This window comes from Salmo salar, chromosome ssa17 (genome assembly GCF_905237065.1).
Source record: "Salmo salar chromosome ssa17, Ssal_v3.1, whole genome shotgun sequence".
Taxonomy (NCBI): Eukaryota; Metazoa; Chordata; class Actinopteri; order Salmoniformes; family Salmonidae; genus Salmo; species Salmo salar.
Window position 1 is genome coordinate 17,701,241 of NC_059458.1, and position 27,966 is coordinate 17,729,206.

Here is a 27,966-nt window from a genome sequence, read left to right on the forward strand (position 1 = left end):
GTGTTGATAGAGGCATCTGTTTGCAGTAAGTAGGTTCAACGCACTTGTTCTACTACAATGACCTTGCACATACAAAGCCAATAACTGCACGAGGACAACAAATGTTACATACCCAACAGTAGGTCGTTGATTTGTTTACTGTCCAGGACTAGAGTATCACCACTGTTTACCATTTAGGTGTAGTATACACGAGCATGACAAAGTAAATCAAAGCAAGACTGAACCTCCTCCGTTTTTAGAACGGTTGATTGTAGCCAATAAGGCATAGTGACCATTTAAGCTGCAGCGTCTTGTCATTCTGTGAACAGTGTGTCTAAACCTCGGGAAATCCATTGGCAGAGATTTATTATGACAGAGCCTTTGTGGGAGGAAACGCCATAGATCTCACAGGCTTTTTCACTGTGCGACTGATCCTCTTTTGGAATTACACTGCTGTTTGAAGTTGCTACATTAATACTTTTCGCACACTTGCTTGTCAGAGAGTAATGCTGTAGCAAGAAGCATAGTCCGTCTTGTGTAAGCGCAGCCTCTCTCTGTCTCTCGACCTTACAGTGCCTGGTCGCTAATTCCCCCGGTCCTGCCAAAATTCCCTCATTTAAACCTGCGTTCTGGCATCCTACCAGTAACTGATATTTTACGGGTGAAAAAAAAATGTCCCATTTAATTTCAAACATCCTCAGTGCCCCTTTTATCTCATTTGACAAGAAATGCAGCAGTTGAATCTCAATTAAACAATTACATATCAACATAGTTGTCAGGGACAGGTGGAAGCTTTAAATGTGGAGAACAATGTAGGTTGTGGAAGAGAGGAGAGAGGAGGGGTCTTTATATGTACAAGGGAATGAGATGCTGAATTGGTTTGATCCATCTAAACACTGTCATATTGACTGATCTCAATAATTTCATACTTATCACAATTGCCTATTCTTCTGTACTGCATTGCAAGATTACGGTTCCTTCAATAGCTATCACGGGCTATAATCAAAGCGAAAGCGTCTTATTTCTCCTGGCTGTACCCTACAGCGTCTATGTTCACGTTTGCATTACCTTAGATATAGATCGATAGTAAGTCAATACAGTAAGTAGCTGTGTGCTGACAGCAGGCCATGCATTGGTCAAGTGTAATAGGAACCCACTAAAAGCCTTCGATGCACATTCCCTTAACGTCAACAGCGGTGGTCGACGGGAAGCAACGATTTGCCTTAGGAAACATCCTGTGCATTTTTTTTAGAAGCACTGATTCCCGTCAAATGTATTGCAATATTGAACGTGTACCGATCCAGGTCATATCACAAACCCTCTTATCTTTAAATAGCTACTTATCTTTTACCGTAAGCCATGTCCCATTGACACTGGTGGAGAGAAGCACCAGTGTATTAACTCTCTGAGGGGCATTTGATTGCGTGTTTTGGCCCTTCTCTCCACTGGGTACTTGCTTAAGATTCATTTTATGCGTTGTTCCGTTCGTGTAGGGAACATGTAGGTCTACATCAAGGATGTATTTGACTTGAGAAATTGATCCTTTGAAATATACACTTTAGAACAATGCAACAGTGTACTGCCACAGTTCTAATGGAATGGAATATTGAATGCTCTTTTACCCACAGGGATAAAATATCCAAGAGCTACATATTCTTAATTACATTTGTGTGCTGTGGTGGAATGTTATTTATAAGAATCTACAAGGTTAATAGTTAATTCAGGAGATAAACACCATGTGACGTTGATGGATGGCATCGATAAGAGAGCGATAGAAATGTGGATTGCAAAATAGCATATTACGTTGTTCCCAGGTCATGTGCACTTCAGCGGTGTTTTTTTTCTTCTTCTTTTCTTATCAGATCAATTTAAAAGGAAAATCTGTGTCGGTAAACTTTTAAGTTTATTTTTTCTCAGGGGAATATTTCTGTCTTTCAAGTCTAGCAAGCCTGAGCTTGTCAAATGCCAATCTTCTTTTGTCCAAACAGAGTCAGCTTGAAACAGCTGCCATTTTATTAACACCTTGTGGATGTGTGTATACTGGGTCAGTATTTGGGATTGTTTTAGTTGAAGGCCTTTTAAAAGCCTGCTATATGGCAGGTTGGTTTAGTAAGGGGCCTAGCAGGAGCATAAACTGTTACAGGTGTCGTACTGACACCTGTGTATACTCATCTTCTTTTTAATGTGAAGAAGGAAAAACAAACAAATCACGTATACAAAACAAACGAACGACACTAACAGTCCTATCAGGTGCTCAGACACTAAACAGGAAACAACTACCCACAAAATCCCACAGAAAAACACCTCTTAAATAGGACCTTCATTTAGAAGCAACTAGGAGCAGCTGCTTCCAATTGAAGGTCAACCCCATAAACTAAACATAGAACTAGACATACTAGATAAACATAGAACATAGCCCAACAAACCCCAAACCACATAAAACAAACACCCCCTGCCACGTCCTGACCAAACTACAATAACAAATAACCCTTTTACTGGTCAGAACGTGACAGTACCCCCCCCAAAGGTGCAGACCCCGGATGCACCTAAAACAACAAAATAAAAACCTAATCCAATAATACTAAACAAAAACAAAATAAAGGGAGGGAAGGGAGGGTGGCCACCGTCACCGACGGTTCTTGTGCTACACCCCCCCCTCCCCAACCCACCTACTATGGAGGTGGCTCAGGCTCCGGCCTTACTCCCCAACCTAACCTGTCCACCCCCGCTAAATATCTATAACCTGTCCACCCCCGCACCTCCTGCACAACCCGTCCTGGCTGGATGGTAATAGTAGCCCTGTACAAGCGGAGTGCTGGCACAGGGTGAACTGGGCTGTGCAGAGGCCTGATGGTTGCCGTGCGCAGAGCAGACGTAGGGTAGCCTGGGCCTAGGAGGCGCACTGGTGGCCAGATGCGCTGCGCAGGCATCCTCCTTCCAGGCAGGATGCCCACTCTAGCACGACACTTGCAAGGGGCTGGGATCGCTCGCACCAGACTGTGCGTGCGCATGGGCGAGATCGTGCGCACTTCTGCATACTCCGGCGCTCTCCACTCCATATGCTCCCCATAATAAGCACGTGGAGTTGGCTTAGGGCTCACCCTTGGCCCAGCCAAACTACCCATGTGCCCCCCCCAAAAAATTATTGTGGGTGCCTCTCGTGCTTCCCAATTGGCGCGTATAAAGCCTCATAACGCATCGCATCCAAGATGGCGTAGCAGCTCAGACGTCCTCTACCCTCCTCTTGTCGTGTCCCGTGTATATATATATATTTACATATTTTTTTCTTCACTTATCTTTTAATATATATATATATTTTTTTTATTCTAAACTCAACCTCAAAGCACTCTCCTGCAACCCGCCTCACCAATTTAAAAAAGAAAGTATTATTTACCTCATCTGAATTCCACAACAGAAGCTAGCAAGAGGTTAGCCATTTTCACTGGCTAACGTTGAAGTTCAGCTAGCCACGGTTAGCTGTCCTCAGCTATCCATTAGCTAGAAAAGCTATCGCCAGTTTTTGTACAGCGCGACTCAGACCAGAGCATACCGGACCTATTCTCTCTCCTTTCCCCGATTTCAACCAACGGGCTCTGGACATTTACACCTGGATCTTGCAGCTAACTAGCTGCTACCTGAGTGACTATTGGCAACGTCGGTCACGGAATTAATACACATTATTACGGAGCTAGCCAGCTAGCCAGCTGAAGAGTTCCGTCAGCCACTCCTGGGCTATTCCTGAGCTAGCCAGCTGAAGTGTCTCCTGGGCTACAACTCACCTATCCTGACCCGTTTTACTGCCGATGCGGAGCCCCATCGGGTCTTCACGACTGGACCACCGACGTTATCTGCCCGAGGGAGTTATCCAACTGGCCCCTCCATCGCGACGTAACCTGATCGCCCATCTGCGGCCCGCTAATCGTTAGCTGTCTTTTCGGCTGCGATCTGAATAGGTCTATCGGACACTTTTCTTGGGCCACTATAACTAACTATTTTGCCAACTTGGACTGGTCCCCCCTTCCACACGGAACCCCACTAACCCACAGACGGAAACGCACGAGGTGGCTAAAAACAGACCTCCCTCCCATCTTCCACCAGCTTGCTACCTATGGCCCGGCTAGCTGTCTGAATCTCACTGGACCCTTTGATCACTCGGCTAAGCATGCCTCTCCTTAATGTCAATATGCCTTCTCCATTGCTGTTCTGGTTAGTGTTTATTGGCTTATTTCACTGTAGAGCCTCTAGCCCTGCTCATTATACCTTATCCAACCTCTCAGTTCCTCCACCCACACATGCTATGACATCTTCTGGTTTCAATGATGTTTCTAGAGACAATATCTCTCTCATAATCACTAAATGCCTAGGTTTACCTCCTCTGTACTCACATCCCACCATAACTTTGTCTGTACATTATACCTTGAAGCTATTTTATCGCCCCCAGAAACCTGCTCCTTTTTCTCTCTATTCTGGACGTCACAGACGACCAATTCTTATAGCTTTTAGCCGTACCCTCATACTTATTCTTCTCTGCTCCTCTGGGGATGTAGAGGTGAATCCAGGCCCTGCAGTGCCTGGCTCCACTCCTACTCCCCAGGCGCTCTCTTTGATGACTTCTGTAACCGTAATAACCTTGGTTTCATGCATGTTAACATTAGAAGCCTCCTCCCTAAGTTTGTTTTATTCACTGCTTTAGCACACTCTGCCAACCCAGATGTCCTAGCTGTGTCTGAATCTTGGCTTAGGAAGTCCACCAAAAACTCTGAAATCTTCATCCCTAACTACAACGTTTTCAGACAAGATAGAACGACCAAAGGGGGCGGTGTTGCAATCTACTGCAGAGAGAGCCTGCAGAGTTCTGTCCTGCTATCCAGGTCTGTACCCAAACAATTTGAACTTCTACTTTTAAAAATCCACCTCTCCAAAAACAAGTCTCTCACCGTTGCCGCCTGCTATAGACCCCCCTCGGCCCCTAGTTGTGCTCTGGACACCATATGTGAACTGATTGCCCCCCATCTATCTTCAGAGCTCGTGCTACTAGGTGACCTAAACTGGGACATGCTTAACACCCCAGCCATCCTACAATCCAAGCTTGATGCCCTCAATCTCACACAAATTATTAATGAACCCACCAGGTACAACCCCAAAGCCGCAAACACTGGCACCCTCATAGATATCATCCTAACCAACGTGCCCTCTAAATACACCTCTGCTGTTTTCAACCAAGATCTCAGCGATCACTGCCTCATTGCCTGCACCCGTAATGGGTCAGCGGTCAAACGACCTCCACTCATCACTGTCAAACGCTCCCTGAAACATTTCAACGAGCAAGCCTTTCTAATCGACCTGGCCCTGGTATCCTGGAAGGATATTGACCTCATCCCGTCAGTAGAGGATACCTGGTTATTTTTTTAAATGCCTTCCTCTCCATCTTAAATAAGCATGCCCCTTTCAAGAAATTTAGAACCAGGAACAGATATAGCCCTTGGTTCTCCCCAGACCTGACTGCCCTTAACCAACACAAAAATATCCTGTGGCGTTCTGCATTAGCATCGAACTGCCCCCGCGATATGCAACTTTTTAGGGAAGTTAGAAACCAATACACACAGGCAGTTAGAAACGCCAAGGCTAGCTTTTTCAAACAGAAATTCGCTCGTGCAACTCCAACTCTAAAAAGTTCTGGGACATTGTAAAGTCCATGGAGAATAAGAACACCTCCTCCCAACTGCCCACTGCACTGAGGATAGGAAACTCTGTCACCACCGATAAGCCCACTATAATTGAGAATTTCAACAAGCATTTTTCTACGGCTGGCCATGCTTTCCACCTAACTACCCCTACTGCATTCAACAGCACTGCACCCCCCACAGCTACTCGCCCAAGCCTCCCCCATTTCTCCTTCTCCCAAATCCATTCAGCTGATGTTGTGAAAGAGCTGCAAAATCTGGACCCCTACAAATCAGCTGGGCTTGACAATCTGGACCCTTTCTTTCTAAAATTATCTGCCGAAATTATTGCAACCCCTATTACTAGCCTGTTCAACCTCTCTTTCGTGTCGTCTGAGATTCCCATAGATTGGAAAGCAGCTGCTGTCATCCCCCTCTTCAAAGGAGGTGACACTCTTGCCCCAAATTGCTACAGACCTATATCCATCCTACCCTGCCTTTCTAAGGTCTTCGAAAGCCAAGTTAACAAACAGATTACCGACCATTTCGAATCCCACCGCACCCTCTCCGCTATGCAATCTGGTTTCAGAGCTGGTCATGGGTGCACCTCAGCCACGCTCAAGGTCCTAAACGACATCGTAACCGCCATCGATAAGAAACAATACTGTGCTACCGTATTCATTGACCTGGCCAAAGCTTTTGACTCTGTTAATCACCACATCCTCATCGGCAGACTCAGTAGCCTTGGTTTCTCAAACGATTGCGTCGCCTGGTTCACCAACTACTTCTCTGACAGAGTTCAGTGTGTCAAATCGGAGGGCCTACTGTCTGGACCTCTGGCAGTCTCTATGGGGGTACCACAGGGTTCAATTCTTGGGCCAACTCTTTTCTCTGTATACATAAATGATGTCGCTCTTGCTGCTGGTGAATCTCTGATCCACCTCTACGCAGACGACACCATTCTGTACACTTCTGGCCCTTCTTTGGACACTGTGTTAACAACCCTCCAGACGAGCTTCAATGCCATTCAACTCTCCTTCCGTGGTCTCCAACTGCTCCTAAATACAAGTAAAACTAAATGCATGCTCTTCAACCGATCGCTGCCTGCACCTGCCCGCCTGTCCAGCATCACTTCTCTGGACGGTTCTAACTTAGAATTTGTGGACAACTACAAATACCTAGGTGTCTGGTTAGACTGTAAACTCTCCTTCCAGACTCACATCAATCATCTCCAATCCAAAGTGAAATCTCGAATCGGCTTCCTATTTCGCAACAAAGCATCCTTCACTCATGCTGCCAAACATACCCTCGTAAAACTGACCATCCTACCAATCCTCGACTTCGGCGATGTCATTTACAAAATAGCTTCCAATACCCTACTCAACAAGCTGGATGCAGTCTATCACAGTGCCATCCGTTTTGTCACCAAAGCCCCATATACTACCCACCACTGCGACCTGTACGCTCTCGTTGGCTGGCCTTCGCTTCATAATCGTCGCCAAACACATTGGCTCCAGGTCATCTACAAGACCCTGCTAGGTAAAGTCCCCCCTTATCTCCGCTCACTGGTCACCATAGCAGCACCCACCTGTAGCACGCGCTCCAGCAGGTATATCTCTCTGGTCACCCCTAAAGCCAACTCCTCCTTTGGTCGTCTCTCCTTCCAGTTCTCTGCTGCCAATGACTGGAACGAACTACAAAAATCTCTGAAACTGGAAACACTTATCTCCCTCACTAGCTTTAAGCACCAGCTGTCAGAGCAGCTCACAGATCACTGCATCTGTACATAGCCCATCTATAATTTAGCCCAAACTACTACCTCTTCCCCTACTGTATTTATTTATTTTATTTATTTTGCTCCTTTGCACCATATTATTTATATTTTATCTCTGAACTTTCTTCAAACTACAAATCTACCATTCCAGTGTTTTTCTTGCTATACTTTATTTACTTTGCCACCATGGCATTTTTTTGCCTTTACCTCCCTTATCTCACATAATTTGCTCACATTGTATATAATCTTATTTATTTTTTATTTTTTATAATTTTTATTTTTTATTTTTATTATTATTTTTTTCTTATTTTTTTTTCTACTGCATCATTGATTGTATGTTGTTTTACTCCATGTGTAACTCTGTGTTTTTGTATGTTGTCGAACTGCTTTGCTTTATCTTGGCCAGGTCGCAATTGTAAATGAGAACTTGTTCTCAACTTGCCTACCTGGTTAAATAAAGGTGAAATAAATAAATAAATAAATAAAAAATAACGGCGCCGCTCCGCCTTGGCTGCCTCTATCTCCTCCGGTGGGCGACGGTATTCACCAGCCTGGTGCCATGGTTAAGCTCCGTCCAGAGTTTCCTCCCATGTCCACGACTCCCTGTAGTCCACCTGCTGCTCCTTCCTCCACTGCTTGGTCCTTTGGTGGTGGGTAGTTCTGTACGGGTGTCGTACTGATCAGACCAAAACCCAGCGGGAACGTGTATACTCATCTTCTTTTTAATGTGAAGGAAAAACAAACAAATCACGTATACAAAACAAACGAATGACACTAACAGTCCTATCAGGTGCTCAGACACTAAACAGGAAACAACTACCCACAAAATCCCACAGAAAAACACCTCTTAAATAGGACCTTCAATTAGAAGCAACTAGGAGCAGCTGCTTCCAATTGAAGGTCAACCCCATAAACTAAACATAGAACTGGACATACTAGATAAACATAGAAATATACTAACATAAAACATAGCCCAACAAACCCCGAAACACTCTAAACAAACACCCCTCTTACATAATAACATAACCCAACAAACCCCAAACCACATAAAACAAACACCCCCTGCCACGTCCTGACCAAACTACAATAACAAATAACCCTTTTACTGGCCAGAACGTGACATAAACTCTCCCTGTAAGGTGTCCTCTGTTTACAATAAATACCGTTTACCCCTTACATATGAATTAATATGACTTAGAGTGTCATATATTTTACTATTCTATTCCTGTCCCCATAGGAGAACCCTTTTTGGTTCCAAGTAGAACCCTTTTTGGTTCCAGGTAGAACTCTTTTGGGAAAGGGTTCTACATGGAAACTAATAGGGCTCTACCTGGAACCAAAAAGGGTTCTTCAAAGTGTTCTCCTATGAGTACAGCTGGAGAGCCCTTTTAGGTTATAGATGCACCTTTTTTTCTAAGACTGTAGCTTTAGTCTGTTGGCTATATATTATTTTTGTGACCATGTTTTTGTGGGACTATATTCTGCCTAAAGCAATAGTTCACTTGTTTTACCAAAAGACTCTATGTATTTCTGCTGGTAATGTCAATTGTGTTGGTATACCATGCATAAAAGCCACTAGTCTTGTGTAGTATAGTCTTAATATGAACCACAGTACAGCTATAATACAATTCCTCACATTTCCATTAGTGATTTTCATTCTCCTAGCATCTCCAATGTTTTCATGCTGATTTGATTTGACCTGTGCTGTCCTCCTCTATACAGAGTCACTAACAAATGCAACTGTACATTTCATCCGTCTCACTCAATGCTCGGCCTTGATCATCTTTGTCATTGCCATCCAGAGTTTTTTGGATCACTAGATAATCCCTTTAGCTATGACAGTCACACATGGCTCCCGTCCTGCTTGTGCTTTCCAAGGCCCAAATGTGACAGCAGCACACAGTCAGTCAACCACAGTGACACTATTTTAATGTTTTATTTGATTTGACACATGCATAAAATAGGCTGGCTAGACACATGTTGACATTTAGCAGATGCTCTTATCCAGAGCGACTTACAGTAGTGAGTGCAGAGAATTTCGTACTGGTCCCCCGTGGGAATCAAACCCACAACCCTGGCGTTACATGCCCCATGCTCTACCAACTGAGCCACAATGGACCACAACGCTGTCTGTACACCAACGTGCATGCAACGCCAGTGATTAGGAAGGTACAGAGTCAAATTTGATTGTGTTGTACAGTATGTGAATGGTTGTTTAATCAGTGATTTAAGCAAAGCCAAGCTATAGACACAAGCATTGTCCACCATATTTGTTTACAAGAATGGCAAATGGCCCTGTATGGCAAACACAGCGTTGTTATCCTCCGTAAGCATTCTAATGGCAGACGTCCACATTCATTTTCTGTGAAACAATTGAATAGCGTGTGATGTGATGTGAACGTGTCAGAGCGGACCCAAGTGGCTGTCACGCCAAAACCACAAACACATCCGAGGTTGATGAGGTGAGCTACCGCCATCTGAAGAATTGTGAGCAATGTGATGTCTAATGAACGCAGCTATATAAACTCAGTCCATTATCTTTCCCAAGAAAATCCAATGGCTGATTATGTGGGGGATCTAAACTGTAAACTTGCAGTTGCAGTCTTCCTTTAAGTGCTTTAGACAGTATGTGAGGACCTTTAGGACAAAGGTTTCCCTTTAACACGTCCTTGGAGCTCGTAGAGCTGGTATCACTGTGTTCGGCAGCCAATCTGGGACAAGAGATAAAGAGGAGGCAAATGCACCACGATTCCCCCACATCAGCAGCATCAGCAGCTGTAGCCCACTTTGTTTTCTGCAGCCCTGCCGCCACCAAGCTGGGACAACACCGACTCTGGTCCGTGCTCTGCAGTGTTGGTGTGTGGATCTACAGTACATGAGCAGCCTACAGAGCATAGGCCACCACACCACTGTTGGCTGTGGGAAGGGAAGAGCTCCAAGCTCTGAGAGTATAATTTCTCGGGTATAATTTGGTTCTGCTGAAGGGCCTTTGTTGGTTTGCCAACCTGGCCACTGGAGGCGGACGGCTTCCAGCTCCCCTGGTCAAGTGGATGATTGGATTTGCGCTGCAGTAGTCATACGAGAGGGGCTTCAAGGGGACGAGCAGTCCCCTCGCTGCCTCCTTGTGTTAAACTTTGGCAAGTGCCCTTTTTCCAACAATAGTAGTTGTTGAATCTGCTCCTATATTTCCATTATGTAGAAGCTGTTATGTCCCACCCAAACCACATACATTATCTCTCTGGTCCTGTGCCATTTAGAAGGGGGGGTCAGGCTCAGCGCGCCATAAGAAACATTTTAGCTCTTAATTGTTTTTTTTATCCTCCTAGAACACAGCACGACTCCAAACTCATGATGGGCCTGGGTTAGAGGTCGAGGGACTGAGAGAAAGGGAGGATGAGGAAGATGAGGCTTGGTCCATACATGTTACTTTGCATATCTGAAGCCATGTACAGACCACTATAGCCCCCAGATGTCACATTGAAGGATTATGGCTTGTTGGAAGGACATACTACATTTAGATGTGACAAGGTAACTTTGTTCACATTGTCAATTCTAGTCTGTTTCCACGCTGTGAGTCTGTGAACAAAACAATATTACAGCTCAGTGGACTACAATGTTCCATTTGAATACTCGTTTGTTCACTCCAATAGGCTATGCACTACACAGGAGGTTGGTGGCACCTTTATTGGTGAGGACGGGCAAGTGGCAATGGCTGGAGCGGAATAAGTGGAAAGGTATCAACAACATCAAACGCATAGTTTCTATGTGTTTGATGCCATTCCATTCGCTCCGTTCCAGCCATTATTATGAGCCGTCCTCCCCTCAGCGGCCTCCACTGATGCACTATTCTGATTGTTTATAGAGTATATAGGATGGAGTAGAACTAACAGTATTTTTATTGCAAACAGTAATTAGATACAGACCACGCATGTTTCAGTTTCCCTCTGAGATCTGCATGTCAATTTGACATTTGCCTTCCGCTCAGAATTATGCCTCTCAAATTGATTTTGAAAGGAGGCTGGTTTAATATAGAACTGTCTGATCCCTGGCTTATCCCCGATGGTCACATGACCTACTAGTACTAGGGGATTTAAACACTCTATGAATCAGAGGTGCTCTTTAAAGGCTTTAACTGACTTTGAAATGAACCAAAAAATTGAAGATCACTTAAAAAGAAACACACACATTGACTCATCTCATTTGCTCCACTAGACTCGTCTTCTGTGAGAAAGAAAGTGAGAGGTATTCATATTTATTAGGGATCCCCATTAGTTCCTGCCAAGGCAGCAGCTACTCTTACCGAGGGTTTATTATGGATCCCCATTAGTTCCTGCCAAGGCAGCAACTACTCTTCCTGGGGTTTATTATGGATCCCCATTAGTTCCTGCCAAGGCAGCAGCTACTCTTACCGGGGTTTATTATGGATCCCCATTAATTCCTGCCAAGGCAGCAGCTACTCCTCCTGGGGTTTATTATGGATCCCCATTAGTTCCTGCCAAGGCAGCATTAAGGCACTTACATCACACATAAAATAAAAGATAAAACAGTACATCATATAACATTATTACATATCTACAATACAAAATGTATAATACCACCATACAACATTATTTCAAGGTACGTGTGTGTAGAGTGCTAGCTTTTGTGTGCGTATATATGTGTGTGTGTACTAGAGGTCGACCGATTATGATTTTTCAATGCCAATACGATACCGATTATTGGAGTACCAAAAACCCCCGATACCGATTAATCGGCCGATTTTTTTATATATATATATTTGTGATAATGACAATTACAACAATACTGAATGAACACTTTTATTTTAACTTAATATAATACATAAATAAAAATCAATTTAGTCTCAAATAAATAAGGAAACATGTTCAATTTGGTTGAAATAATGCAAAAACAAAGTGTTGGAGAAGAAAGTAAAAGTGCAATATGTGCCATGTAAAAAAGCTAACGTTTAAGTTCCTTGCTCAGAACATGAGAACATATGAAAGCTGGTGGTTACTTTTAACATGAGTCTTCAATATTCCCAGTTAAGAAGTTTTAGGTTGAAGTTATTATAGGAATTATAGGACTATTTCTCTCTATACCATTTGCATTTCATATACCTTTGACTATTGGATGTTCTTATAGGCACTATAGTATTGCCAGCCTAATCTTGGGAGTTGATAGGCTTGAAGTCATAAACAGCGCTGTGAAGCAAGCATTGCGAAGAGCTGATGGCAAACGCAGGAAAGTGCTGTTTGAATGAATGCATACGAGCCTGCTGCTGCTTACCACTGCTCAGTCAGACTGCTCTATCAAATATCAAATCATAGACTTAATTATAATAAACACACAGAAATACGAGCATTTGGTCATCAATATGGTCAAATCCGGAAACTATCATTTCGAAAACAAAACGTTTGTTTTTTCAGTGAAATACTGGAACCGTTCCGTATTTTATCGAACGGGTGGCATCCATAAGTCTAAACATTGCTGTTATGTTGCACAACCCTCAATGTAATGTCATAATCATGTAAAATTCAGGCAAATTAATTATGGTCTTTGTTAGGAAGAAATGGTCTTCACACAGTTCGCAACGAGCCAGGCGGCCCAAACTGCTGCATATACCCTGACTCTGTTTGCACAGAACCCAAGAGAAGTGACACAATTTCCCTAGTTAATTTTGCCTGCTAACATACATTTCTTTTGACTAAATATGCAGGTTTAAAAATATATAGGCATTGATGTTCATGGTTAAGTACATTGGTGCAATGGCCGTGCTTTTTTCACGAATTCTCTTGTTAAATCATCACGAGTTTGACAAAGTAGGCTGTGATTCGATGATAAATTAACAGGCACCACATTGATTATTTGCAACACAGGACAAGCTAGTTAAACTAGTAATATCATCAACCATGTGTAGTTAACTAGTGATTATGTTAAGATTGATTGTTTTTTGTAAGATAAGTTTAATGCTAGCTAGCAACTTACCTTGGCTCCTTGCTGCACTCGCGTAACAGGTGCAATGTAATCGGCCATAATCGGCGACCAAAAATGCAGATTACCGATTGTTATGAAAACTTGAAATCGGCCGTAATTAGTCGGCCATGCCGATTAATCGGTCGACCTCTAGTGTGTACCTGTGTGTGTATCTCTTCACAGTCCCGCTGTTCCATAAGGTGTTTTAAAAAAAAATCTGATTCTACTGCTTGCATCAGTTACCTGATGTGGAATAGAGTTCCATGTAGTCTGTTCTGGACTTGGGGATTGTAAAGAGACCTCTGGTGGCATGTCTTGTGGGGTATGCATGGGTATGCATGAGCTGTGTACTAGTAGTTTAAACAGACAGCTTGGTGCATTCAGTTTGTCAACGCTTCTTACAAAAACAAGTAGTGATGAAGTCAATATCTCTTCCACTTTGAGCCATGAGAAATTGACATGCATATCATTAATGTTAGCTCCCTGTGTACATTTAAGGGCCAGCCGTGCTGCCCTGTTCTGAACCAATTGTACATTTCCTAAGTCCCTCTTTGTGGCACCTGACCACACGACTTAACAGAAGTTCAGGTTCAACAAAACTAGGACCTGTAGGACCTGCCTTGTTGATAGTGTTGTTAAGAAGGCAGAGAAGGGCTTTATTATGGACAGACTTCTCCCCATCTTAGCTACTGTTGTGTAATGGGAAGGGGTATCACCTCCCCCTCTTTTTTCTCTGTTTACCATAGTTAGCTAGGTGAGATGAAATGACTGGAAGAAAGCCAATGAGCAAAGTAATGCACTGCTTTTCCTGGAGCATATTCAGGGAGGGAGACAGACTCCCCAGCTACAATTTTGACCCAAAAATGTCTTCTTTTGGTACCACTCTGTCCTGTAGATATATTTACAGCATGGTACTGGCTTGCCTCATTTTGACTGTTTTCCAAGTTGTTCATTTTACCAAGGATATAAATTCCCCAAGGTGAAGTTAAAATGTGTACATTTAGCTCTATATCCAAGCATTTTGGATTTGAGATCATACCCAGGGCTGGATTACCGAACGGGCATGCAGGGCACGTGCCCTGTGGCCCCCGATTTCCAGGGGGCCCCTAACCAAGTAATGTTTTTGTTTTTGGGGGTTGTGTGCCTCCAGGAGGTCAGGTTGTATATGTTCGGAAAATGTGTAGAATTGCAGGAAATTTGCTGGAGGCCGGTGCCCCGGGGCCTCAAATGCAGTAGCCCGGCCCTGATCCAACCTCTCTCCATTATCAATAAACAGGGGAAGTTAGCATTTTTTTTGGGGGGGGGGTGTATAATCTTTGTTCTTTTGTAACTTTCTCACTCACCATTATTCATGATTATCCATATTCATGGTAGCATCCACATTAATGTAGAAGTGTTCAGAAACATCTTCTATTCTTATTTATAATAAAAATGACTTCAACATGACTATGCACCATTCAGTTCCTATTGGGCAAAGCATAATCTGAAACACAAACCCCCCAAAAAACTGCAGATGCATCCAACAAGTTTGTAGAATCACAAGCTTAATGTAGTCATTGCGGGCTAGGAATATGGGACCAAATACTAACATTTTGCATACTTGAATACACTTACATTTAAGTGAATTTGTCTAAATGCTTATGATTTTTTTGTTGTCATCAAGTGAAAATACTCTTACATAAAAGGTGACATTCTGTACTGTGACCTCATATGAAATATTTAATCTCAAATCCAAAATGCTGGAGTATAGAGCCAAATTGCGTGTATTTACTGTCCTCTGGGAATTGTGGAAAGAAAATCTATGACTTAAGGATGAAGGAATGCTCTGTTATCCCTCCTGAGGGGAATTTGAAATCAATTGTGTGCACTACTTACATTATTGTTCTTTAATTTTGTCACGACTTCAGGTCCTCTCCTTGTTTGGGCGGCGGTCGGTGCTCGGCGGTCGGCGTCGCCGGTCTTCTAGCCATCATCGTTCCATTTCCTTTTCATTTTCCACGTGTTTTGTCTTGTTTTTCCTCACACCTGGTTCCAATTCCCTCAATTACTTGTTGTGTATTTAACCCTCTGTTCCCTCATGTCTTTGTGTGGGAGTGTTTATTGTAGTGCTTGTGCACGTTCCCCGTGAGCGCACGACGGGTTATTTTTTGTGCCTATTTATCTTGTTGTTCTGGATGCTGTTGGTTTTGCTTAATAAATCTCTGGTTATTACCCAGTTCTGCTCTCCTGCGCCTGACTTCTCTGCCGCCAATTACGCACCCCGCTACAATTTTTGTAGTTGTTTGTTTTTGTTTAATCATGTGATGCTACTGTACATATAGAGGTCACCGTTTTCACAGTTTATTCTTGACGAGACCCCCAGTACTGTAGGCATTTGAACATGGATTTGAACATGGATGTTGAATGTATTGCATTTTGTAGTTTAACAAGGTTTTAAAGAACATCATCTGTTGCGGTCAAAATAGTAAATACGACCTGACTTGTACTTCAACTGTAATCCAGATATTTGGATTTAGCCATTTCTTAGCAGAACATCTGTCTCCTTCAGTCCTTATTTTCCTTTCTCAGGTTACACAAAATGTCATTGCTTCATGATACGGGCACTGTGATGTGTTGCACACAATATCATCTCTCATTTGTTGCGCCCATGCATATTTCATGATGCAGTTGATTACAGTTTCTGGATGATGTTCATATTTAATATACACAGGGCATTGGATGGGATGAACTCACACAAAGGAAGATACTGGATTATGTCTTGAGTATACGTATTATACATCGTGATTACCACAAGTCGGTAATGATTACCACAAGTCGGTAATGCTCCGGCAATTTTTTCAGATGTATAGCAGATGCTATCAATTACCTTATGAAAGCAGGAATTCAATTGAATCTGTTCAATGCAACAAGGATTGCTTCCGTGACACATATTATGCTCCCTTGGCCCCTTCTGAAGACGTGGATTCAGAGGGGTTGGGTTAAATGTGGAAGACACATTTCAGTTGAATGCATTCAGTTGTTTAACTGACTAGGTATGCCCCTTTCCCTTTCCTTTCTCACTTTGTCCCTGTGCACCTTTCACCTTGCTGTCAACTGACCCAGGACCAGTTTATACATCAGGAGTGGTTTAACCCAACCCCTCTGATTCAGAGGGGTTGGGTTAAATGTGGAAGACACATTTCAGTTGAATGCATTCAGTTGTTTAACTGACTAGGTATGCCCCTTTCCCTTTCCTTTCTCACTTTGTCCCTGTGCACCTTTCACCTTGCTGTCAACTGACCCAGGACCAGTTTATACATCAGGAGTGGTGTAAAGTACTTAAGCAAAAATACTTGAAAGTCCTACTTAAGTCGTTTTTTTTTGGTATCTGTACTTTACTATTTATATTTTTGACAACTATTACTTTTACTCCTCTACATTCCTAAAGAAATAATGTATGTTTTTCACCCAAAAGTACAAAATTATGAATTCTAAACAAGACAGGAAATCGTCCAATTCACACACTTATCAAGAGAACATCCCTGGTCATCCCTACTGGCTCTGATCTGGCGGATTCACTAAACACACATGCTTCATTTGTAAATTATGTTGGAGTGTTGGAGTGTGCCCTTGACTGTCCGTAAATAAAATAAAAATGCAAGAAAATTGCGCCGTTTGGATTGCCAAATAGAAGTAATTTGAAATGATTTATACATTTACTTCTACTTTTGATACTTAAGTATATTTTTGCAATTACATCTACTTTTACTCAAGTATGACAATTGGGTACTTTTTCCACCACTGTACATCAGCACATAAAGCCATTGAGTCTTTCCGAAACTGAAATATGTGATTAGCCTGCTTTTGATTAAATCTTTGAAAGCAAACTCCTTGATCTTCATACAATACTGATTTAATCTCATTGTGCTTAGGAGCATCTGCCAGCGACCCAGAAAATTGGGAAGGGATGGAGTGATTATGATGAGTGATCTGATAACTCCACATGATGGACAATAAACCAAGCTTAGACTTCAGATGCACATTAATCTCTTTATATTGGCTTATAGGAAAAATATACTTCTGTTCACTGTGCTTATCACATCGCCTTAGCAAAGAATAAGTAAAAAAAAATTGTTTCGATAAATTGTGCCATCTGGAATATTTTTTCCTTACATATTCCCAAGCATCTACCGATGTGTGTCCAAATAATCAATCTCTTATTAATGTGGTTGATAGTTTTCATCAGTCTTGATCTACTAAGTTAAAATGTATATTTCTCATGTCTCCTGACCCTTCCAGCTAAATTAAGATGAGCTCATGATTAAGGCTGTGGCGGTCACAAAATGTAGTCAGCCGGAGATTGTCAAGCAACTAACTGTCGGTCTCACGGTAATTGACTGTTAATTACCATGAACAAATTTAGCATCTCCAGGCTTCCACACATAGCCTACAAGCCACTGGTGTGGCTATGCCAAATGGCTGTGGGCTACACTAGTTCATTTAGCAGACAAGATTCGTTTAGAGTTCCGTGGCGTTATTTTATATTATTTTATAGTATGAAGAATACACGTGATCGGGTCTTTCTCACAGTCTACAAGTGAAGGCAGACACATCGAGGATGCAACTGCGCGTGTTCTTATCCAATTCCAAGGTGCATATTGAACATATTGGAAGAACTTTCCACATTTACTTTTCTTCAGCCAATAAGATGATTAGGCCTAACGAACAGCAAAAGCACTAGCCTATGTCAATCTACTATCCTCCATAGTACAAAAGTCGACCTGTTCTATTCTGTGCAATAAATTAATATTCCAAACATAGTCTGGGACAGTTGTGGGGTGCGATAGATCCCAAATTAATAGAACCACTAGCATAAAAAGAAACTTTTTTTACTCAATGCGGCTGATGCAATAGATCAGAACGTTTAGCTTAAATGTTGATAAACTATTAAGCAATTGTTTGACATTATAAGCGCAGCAATGCGCACATAGCAGTTTTCGCACATTTTCCATTAGCGAGAAAACACCACTATCAAAAGCATTAGAGTAAAGTACTTAAGTAAAATATTTTAAAGTACTACTGTCACGCTGTTTAATGATTGGAGACAGGCGCAAGAATACGTAATAGTTTTTTTTATTTCTCCACCCAAAATAAAGTACGTCATGAAAACGACGGGGACGAAGCCCAAAATAAACACATGTGTATAATACAAGGGACGAGACCCGTAATAGTGCACAATAACACGTAGCACGAAAGCCCATACAACAGAGCACAGGTACTAATAAGACCAACGGACATAGGGACAATAATTGACAAGGACAATGGGAAACAGACGGCACATATATACACATACTAATCAGGGAGAATTGGAACCAGGTTTGTGTAATGAGACAAGACAGTCCGGGGTTGGTGGTAATGAATCCAATTCGGTGATGTCTAGAAGGCCTCCTATTCGATGAGGTACTGGAGACGTCCCGCCCGACGCCTTAAATCCAGGACTTCATGGACCGAGTATGCCGGACCTCCCTCGATGTCCTGAGGAGGAGGTGGGGCGTCACTGGGTCCAGCCTCAGTGAGGGGACCAGGCACCACTGGCCTGAGGAGAGACACATGAAAAGTCTGGTTAATGCGGTAATCAGCAGGGAGTTGCAAGTGGTACCTTACCTCATTAACCCTCCTCAGGACTTAAAATGGCCCCACAATCCGCGGGCTCAGCCTCCAGCAGGGCAGGCGGAGGGGCAGGTTCCGGGTGGAGAGCCAGACCCGGTCGCCTTGACAGAAAACAAGCGCCTTACTGCGGTGGCGGTCGGCCTGCTCCTTGTGCCGACGCACAGCCCGCTGGAGACTAGTGTGCGGTCTAGGTCTTGTCAGCGCGAGGAAACCACTTGTCCACCACAGGGGCCTCGGTCTGGCTCGGATGCCAAGGTGCCAGGGCCGGCTAATATCCCAACACGCACCAGAAAGGAGTGAGGTTAGTGGAGGAGTGGCGGAGGGAATGCTGCGAGTACTCAGCCCAATCTAGAAAATCCACCCCCTCCTCCTGCCGGTCCTGACAGTAACACCTCAGGAACCTTCCCACTTCCTGATTGACCCTCTCCACCTACCCATTAGCTTGAGGATGGTACCCAGAGGTGAGATTGACCCTGACCCCCAGGCATTCCATGAACGCTTTCCATACGTGTGAGGTGAACTGGGGGCCACGGTCTGACACAATGTCTTCTGGGATCCCGTAGTGCCGGAAGACATGCATAAAAAGAGCCTCCGCAGTTTGCATGGCCAACGGGAGCCCAGGCAGAGGAAGGAGGTGACAAGCTTTGGAAAACCAGTCCACAACGACGAGAACAGTGGTGTTCCCCTGGGAGGGGGGAAGGTCAGTGACAAAGTCCATCGAGAGGTGAGACCAGGGTCATTGTGAAACCGGCAAGGGAAGGAGCTTTCCATAAGGGAGGTGTCTGGGTGTCTTTTACTGGGCACAGATGGAGCAGGAAGAGACGTAAACCCGGGTGTCCCTAGCCAAGGTGGGCCACCAGTACTTCTCAGTCAGGCAGGCAATGGTACAGCTTATCCCAGGATGACCCGACACAGGCGCCGTGTGCGCCCAGGTAAGGAGGCGGTCCCACACACCCGTGCGATTCTCCGGGCACTGTGCATGTGCAGGACCTGCCGTATGTCGGCATCCACATCCCACACCACTGGTGCGATGATACGGGACGGAGGGATGATGGGGTCTCCTCTCCCTGCCTCTCTGCGTGATAGATGCAAGACAGGGCGTCTGCCTTCACGTTCTTCGAGCCTGGCCTATATGAAGCGGGAATTGGAACCTGGTGAAGAATACCTGGCCTATCTCGGGTTTAGCCTCTTCGCTGCCGTCTTCGCTGCCCAGGTTGTGGTAGTCCGTCCACACCAGGAAAGGGTGTTTGGACCTCTCCAGCCAGTGCCTCCACGCCCTCAGAGCCTTCTTGACCGCCAATATTTCCTGGTGACCACTCGTTCCATCCGGGTGGAGGCTGCGATGGTCCGGAACTCACGGGCGAACTCTGAGGCGGTCCTAGATCCCTGGCGTAGTCGGAGTAGGCGCTCACCCCCCTCTCGGCCCTCCACAGAATGATCAAACAGAGTGGATAGGAAGCGCTCATAGGACTCAACCTCGGGTCCGACCGCAGCACCACAGTCCAGGGCCCGTCCGGTCAGTGCCGAGATGACGGTGGCAACCCTGTCTCTCCCGGAGACAGTCTCGGTTTGGCGAGCGAAGTACAGGTAGCATTGCAGAAGGAATCCCTTGCATCTCGCTGGCGCACCTTCAAAGCGCTCCAGGAGGGACGGGTATTCCGTGGACCGGCTCAGATAGGATGGAGGCAGGTAGTGGTGGTGTGGGGCCTTGTGCCGGAACCGGTCCTAGAGACTGGAGGGACTGCACATTTCCCTCCAAATGCAGGATGGTTGCCAGCACGCTGTCCATTGCTCTGCCAAGTCTGGAGAGACTGTCCTCGTGATGCTGGACTGTCTCCACGATGGTCGCCAGAAAGTGGTCTCATCTGGTTTACTTAATATAAGGAATTTTAAATGATTTATACATTTACTTTAGATAGAAGTATTTTTTAAACCAAATACTTTTAGACTTTTACTCAAGTAGAATTTTACTGGGTAACTTTTACTTTTACTTGAGTGATTTTCTATTAAGGTATCTTTACTTTTACTCAAGTATGACTGTTAGGTACTTTTTCCACCACTGATCACAAGTGACCGCAGTTACGATTATGCATGTAATGATTTTATTACAGGTGCATTTTTATGGTGAAAATGATCTTCCCCAAACGTGAAACTGCCAGTTAGGCTCTAAACCCCTTGTAAAGCGATTAATGTGCTTAATTTTAAGAAGTTATTTGGCCGCTTAAGTTGTGATACAAACCTTATCAAAACATATAGGCCTGTGGGCTAGGCTACATTAGGTGTGCTACTACGATTTGAAAAAGGTGCAAAAAAAAGCTAGTTTTTTATGCTGGGCTTCATTCACAAGTGATAATATATAATTCACAAGTGATAGGCTAACATTGTCACCCATCAGACTATTCTTGATTTAATCTTGTCTTTACATATACTAAATAATAAATGTATGAAATTTGTTTTGATTTAGAATTGACAATTATCGTGCACCTGTCTCGAAATAAGGTCAGCGGGAAAGAATACATGTCATCTATGCTCTTAAATAGCTGATGGAGGACACTTTTCCTGTGGTTAATTTTCATGCCTATAGAAATGTTGCGCAACATGAGCTCATGGGCTCTCATGAAGTGTTTGATTAGATTTTCGATTACATTTGCATTGATGTCAGAGTGATTAGAGGGACAATAGAGTACTGAGTACCAGCTAGCAAGTTTACTAATGACCAGCAGCAGCATCAGAGCTTGGAGAAGCCTAATTGCCGTGACTAAACAGTGTGGCGGTAATACGGTCAACGCAACAGCCCTACTCATGGTCATTCATTGTTTCTGTCAATTGTTATTTCTCTCTTGTCGTACTGTACTTAGCCTCCTGCTTAAATTGCTAGTTCTGAGAGTAGCAGTATATCCGTATCCCAAACCTGTAACTTTTGACAGTGTTCCATCCACCATCATGCAACATATCTCAACTTTAATTCACCATCTGTTCCTCTTGGACATTTTACCACTGCGCTACTCTTCACCATTGTTCAACGATAATGAATGATCCATTATTGACCCCGTACTCTGCCAACAGAGTTGTGGATGTCAGCCCAAATGGAAAAAGTGTTATGAATATCCGCTATTCATTTATTGGGCATTTCAGTTTGGGGCATTAAAGACTGGCAGCGGTTGGAGAGAGATCAAAAGAACGGAGGCACCACCCATCATTTTGTCTCGTAAAAAAGACACCGTCAAGGATGCGCGCATCACTCTTCTCAGCAAAACATCAACTGAGAGCCATTAAACACACCACCAGTACATTACAGCCCATGTCTGCTCTGCAGTGTTGATCACAGCTCTGAATCAAAGATGTGGCGGGCACACTGTGATTCTTATCACCACAGAACCAATGGGTTCTGCTGTTTAAAAGCCAAACTTACAGCCATTAGGCCAAGCAGTATCTGTTTTATGACAGCTATCTGCTTTATTATCCGACATTTCGTTTTTTGCTTTGTGCTCAACACTTAGATGTTTGATTGTATCTTTCTCTATGAACTCTCTCCTAGAATTGTTATCACTTTTGGGGCATCTTCTTTTCATTATACACCATCATTACTGTTGATGAGGTTTAGTGAGACAAAGTAACTCATTGCCTGGCTAGCAAAATAGAAAGGAATTGAGGGTAACACTTTACTTGACACCCAGCGTCATAACACTTTATGACACGGTCATAACCATGTCATAATATGTCATAACAGCAGACATAATGTGTCATAACCTGTCATAATATGGTCATAACACTGTCATGACACATATAGTTAGACTTGTTGTGACATATATTGCGTCATTAAATGGCTGGTTATGACGCTTACATAAGACTGTCAAAACCCACAAAACCTACCACACAAGGAAAAACATTTCATTACACCATAATTTACCTGTCAACAGTATGTTTATGTTAGATAACATTTTCTGAAATTGACCATATTCAATTATCATTGTAATTGCGCCCACATTTATGTGAGACACGCACCTACCCCAATGCTCTGTTGCTGATTACTGGGATGAATGCAGGAGCAGATTTCAGGAGCAGGACAAGCCTCTCTCTTTTTGACTGATGACTGATTAAGACGGTCATAATGCTTCTTGACATTGTCATAAAGTGTATTTTCTTAGTCCAAGTAAAGTGACACAGGATGGTCATGATGCTTTATGACAGTGTCATAAAGTGTATTTAAAATATGATGGGGAAAAAATTCATTACAACAACAACAACAAGAGATTTAAGAAACAAGCTTTAAAACAAAAGGAAACTTCTCGGCAGGGAAAAAAACACATTTGAATATAATTGAGTTTTGACACTCTTTTGTAGGTGTCATCACCAGCCATAAAATAACGCAATATATGTCACAACAGATGTAAATATATGTGTCATGACAGCGTTATGACCATTTTATGACAAGTTATGTCAGCTGTTAGGACGTAATATGACATGATTATGACCGTGTCATAACGTGTTATGACGCTGTGTGTCAAGTAAAGTGTTACCGAATTGAGAAATATTACAGTCTAAGGGCATCGTCCTTTGTGGCTTCTAATTAATATTGGACGTGGAAATGTAATGGATCTCCAAGAGTCCTAAAGTCATTTGTAGGTGCATTGTAGGAAAATAATGAGAAATATTTTCACTGCAAGAATTAATCACTTTGAGTCACAGTTGGAGGTTTGTACAGAGCAGCCTCGGTACAGTAAAGTGAAACCAAATTTGAGAAATACATTTTTCTCCACTGGTAGCTAGGCTACAGTATATTCATCACCATTGAGCAAGCACTCAATGTTCCAGGAGATTGGCATAGTAGTCTGTGAGACACAGAAACCAGATGGTTTGCAGGTCAGGTTCCTCCACCATCTCCGAGCTACAATATTGAGTGCTGTGATTTATTGGGGGTGAAAGCCGGAGCAGCCTTCAAATAAAAGCAATAACTCTGAGCTTCCGGATGGTGCCGGGCCTAGCTGGCAAGCAACCGACAACCAACCGACTGTCTTTTCTTTTTTCCTCACAAACCCAAACGTGTCTGGGCCGCCGTTGTATTCTCACGCCTTGCCGTGCTCAAAGTTTATCATTATGGCCCCTGTAGATGGCTTATTACCGTTTCCTCCAGCGTTCGCCTGTCTGAAAGGCCTCCCAGGAACAGATTAGCGATCCAATAACGGTGGAGCATCCACCTCAGCAGCAGCAGGTGCTCCCCTGAGTGAATGCTGATGAGGCTGCTACCATGCAGAGCGGGTAGGCCCCGGAGCGAGACGGAGGATGAGACGTAGGAAAGGAAGGGTGACAACAGGTGACCAGCCCTGCCGGTTCTGTTTACCTGTGTCTCAGCTGGTGCATGCTATAGAACAGGGATGGTCAACTGGACCCCACTTTTGTAAGCCCGCAGACCAATACTTTTTAAAAATAATAATACTTTTTTTGGAACTTTTTTTGGAACTTAACTTACTGTTGAGAGTTAGAATAATAGAATACACAATGTGCAATTTCAAAAATTGGTTATGCATCAGCAGTCACTCAATTAGCCCATGTCAGCTAAAACAAATGAGATTGGTAAATGAGTCTAGCGGCCAGCTATGTAAACTTGTAGTAAGCATGGTCCAATTACCGCCCGGGGTGGGGCCCATTGATCATCAGTTATCATATTGAAAACTGCAAACATGATGAGTTCCGTTTTTTTGTGGACCCCACCACGACCAAAGTTGCCCATCCCTGCTATAGAAGATAGGGAAAACATGTTCCCTTACGTGAAGCGGAATAGCACATCTCCCACACCGATGACATATTGCATATATGAAAACTCTGGCCACAGTTATCAAGTTACAGTTATCAGTTATCAAGTAAACTCTAATGTAGTGTTGCCAGCCTCGTAAAAAGCCAGCATAAGCAAAGTCTACTGTATTTTCTGTAAGACAATAATATTCAGTCTACAATATGAAGCATGAACAAACAGAAATCATTGGAGCTTTTTTTCTTTATAAATATTTTTATGTATTTTCAGATAGTAAAAGAAAGTTTGATTCATTTATGAATATACACGTTCAGTATATTTATCACACAGTAAATAAGTAATAGATACACTTTGTACACACGGCAATAAAATGTGCTCCTCAACCTTCAAAACCTGGCAAAATTGACTTGGAGGCATACGGATAAGACTGTTGGCCGATGGAGTCAAATCACTTTCTATAGCAGAGGAAGTTCATCATCTCCTCACAGTCCCTAATTCCCCAGTACTCTTCTTCTTTGGCCAGGGTCCCACAGTGGTAACTGCCTGGGCACTGGGGCGGCTTTCCCCCGGTCCCTAACCCGGCCTGGTACTCCAGAGCATCCCCGTTCACCCACAGCCAGTAGCCGGCATGGAAGCGCAGGCCCGTCCACACGTGGTCCGTCTGGGCCCCCTTCATCTTGCTCTGGGCCTGGAGCTGCTCTGTCTCAGAGAGTAGGCTGGGGAGGTCTGCGTGGTGATCCCTGCAGTGCTTCAAAGCCTCCAACCACGTCTTATTCTCCTGAACCAGGATCAGCTCACGCTCCCCCTCATAGCAGAGAAAAGTGTGTTCATTATTGCATGATGTGTCAATCCATACATTATCAAGCACATTGGCGCAGGTCTCAGATTTACCTTTGTTTGGTTCTTTTTTTCCCCAAAGCCTGAACTCTGAGTCCTCCCCTCCTGACCACTTCCACCCAATTGGGTCATTGTTATCTCTGTACAGACCAATCCACATCACCTTGGCCGTTTCTTTAATGTTAAAGACCAGCTCTGCCTCTTCCTGGTTGCTGATGAATGCCAGGTCAGTGTAGTGCTCTCGGCAGTACTGTTGAGCATCGTGCCAAGTCAGTATTTTATCCACATGGTAGTACTTTTTGCTGGTCAGCCCAGAGGCCACTGCACACAGAGCAGTGACGAGGAGCCCAGTGAAGCTGCTCTTCTTCTGCATGATGATCAGTCAGTGTGGTGTGGAGCTGAACTGACCTTGCTGCTGCTCTTCTACCTGCTCCATCTACCTGGCCACACCCACCTGGAAAACCCAGCATACCAATCATAGGGCTTCCTTTCCTCACCTGAACATCCCATTGCTCCTTGTGCCCCCCACCCTCTCTCTGTCCGAGGCGGGTCATTGCTCTTACCTCTAACCCCGAACATAGATACATCTCCACTTGCCCTCTTAGGCAAATAATAGCCATGCAAAACTCCTCATTCCCTCAGAGCAAAACAGAATGCTGAACAGGGCTGCATTCCAACATCAATTGGCTGACCCACATGTTTTCACCAAGGTCCTGTGTCTTGTACTGTACAGGGTACTTCACCCTGCCTTCAGACCTGCTGTTGCATTATTGTATTCATTTTACAGTGATATTATTGTCCCCCACAATGACATCGTGAAGGGGACTGTGGATCTGTCTCCGTCTGTTAGTGCATTAGTACATTCATGCGATAGTCACACGTAATATCTCAGACAGCACAGGCCCGATTTTGACGAAACCTGGGTGAATGATGCATCTCGCCATAGAGATCCAGCATTTACAAAATTACACTGTTTGGTAAGATGGTATCGCTATAACAAGAGATTGAAAATTATAACTTTGAAAGGTCATGCCTCTCAACCTGTTTGACCTAAAGTCATAATTCGGTACATCGGTCTCTCTTCTCACATGGAACAAATTTGCCTCAGGGACCCATAAGGTCCGCCATGATGGATTTTCCGCCATTTGGAAGTTTGTGAAAAACACTTAAAATGCTACTTCTCTGGCACCGAATGACCGATCTGCACGAAACTATGGACAAAGCTCTCTCAGCTGAATACTTTCCAGACTAGTACCTAAAACAACATGGCTGCTATTGGCCAATAAACATTCACGTGGGTGTGTGTAACAAAATGTGTACACATGTTGCAAACACTGTCAAGCCTCAACATCGACCACATGGTGGCGCAATAACAGGCACATGTTTATATCTCTTGAGCTGTTTGACTCACAGTGATGAAATTTGGCCCACATGCTCAGGGATATGAGTCTAGCTAACCCACACAATATCTCAGACATCACTAGCCTGATTTTGACAAAACTTGGGTGAATGATGCGTCTTGCCATAGAGATCTGTAATTTACAAAATTACACTGATTGGCCCAAGGGGGGTACTGCATCATTCGTGGGGGGTGACATGCTTACTGTTGCCTTTTTATATAGTTGGCTTATGTTGGTACTAGGAGCCCGAGGGTGTGTCATTATAGGACAGTGTGGGCGACGGGATGAGAAGGAGAAAACAGATGATAAATATTCTTGTTGAATGTACAGCAGCCTGGTGTTGAGGTTATTGTTTCATAACTCCCCAGTTGTGAGAGGTCGGTTTTATTCCAGGGACTTGGAAATGTGGTTGATTCTGGGAGAACGCAGGATATTCCAGAAACTCACATAAATGATGGATGGGGTGAGCAACCCCACACAATGTGAAGCGTTTTGAGAGTCAAACATTTTCTATATATGTGCAATCCATTATTGTCATCATCATTATTAGTAGGCCTTTATGATCCTGGTGCAAAGTAAACAGCTACAAAACATCTATTGAACCTGGCTGAATATCAGCTATAGGCCTAATTTCATGTGATTTTATTGGTTGTTAATGGCGATTATGATATGATAATAATCAGAGGGCATTCTGACCTCAACAATGGAGTTGTGTTGCCTAAACCCACCTGTCTTGGGAGTGTACCTATTTAGGCAAATCAGTATCATTAGTAGACTCTGTTCACCTGCACAGAGACAGCAGGCAAATCATAGCTCTGCTTCCCTAACAAATCAGCCCTGCTCCAGAGTGAAAATCAGACCTTAGGCAAAACCCCTCATTTGAATATATCCAATGCTTCCAGTTTCCAACAGTGACATTTTCTGAAGCGTGGAAAACGC

General features: G+C 43.7%; 1 protein-coding gene across 9 annotated transcripts in view; it reads left to right on the top strand.

Moving 5' to 3' along the window:
• The window catches only part of LOC106575305 (beta-1,3-galactosyltransferase 1), a 125,829-nt gene that overhangs the window by 1,578 nt on the left and 96,285 nt on the right, over positions 1-27,966 (top strand). The gene's annotated exons all lie outside the window — the stretch shown is intronic.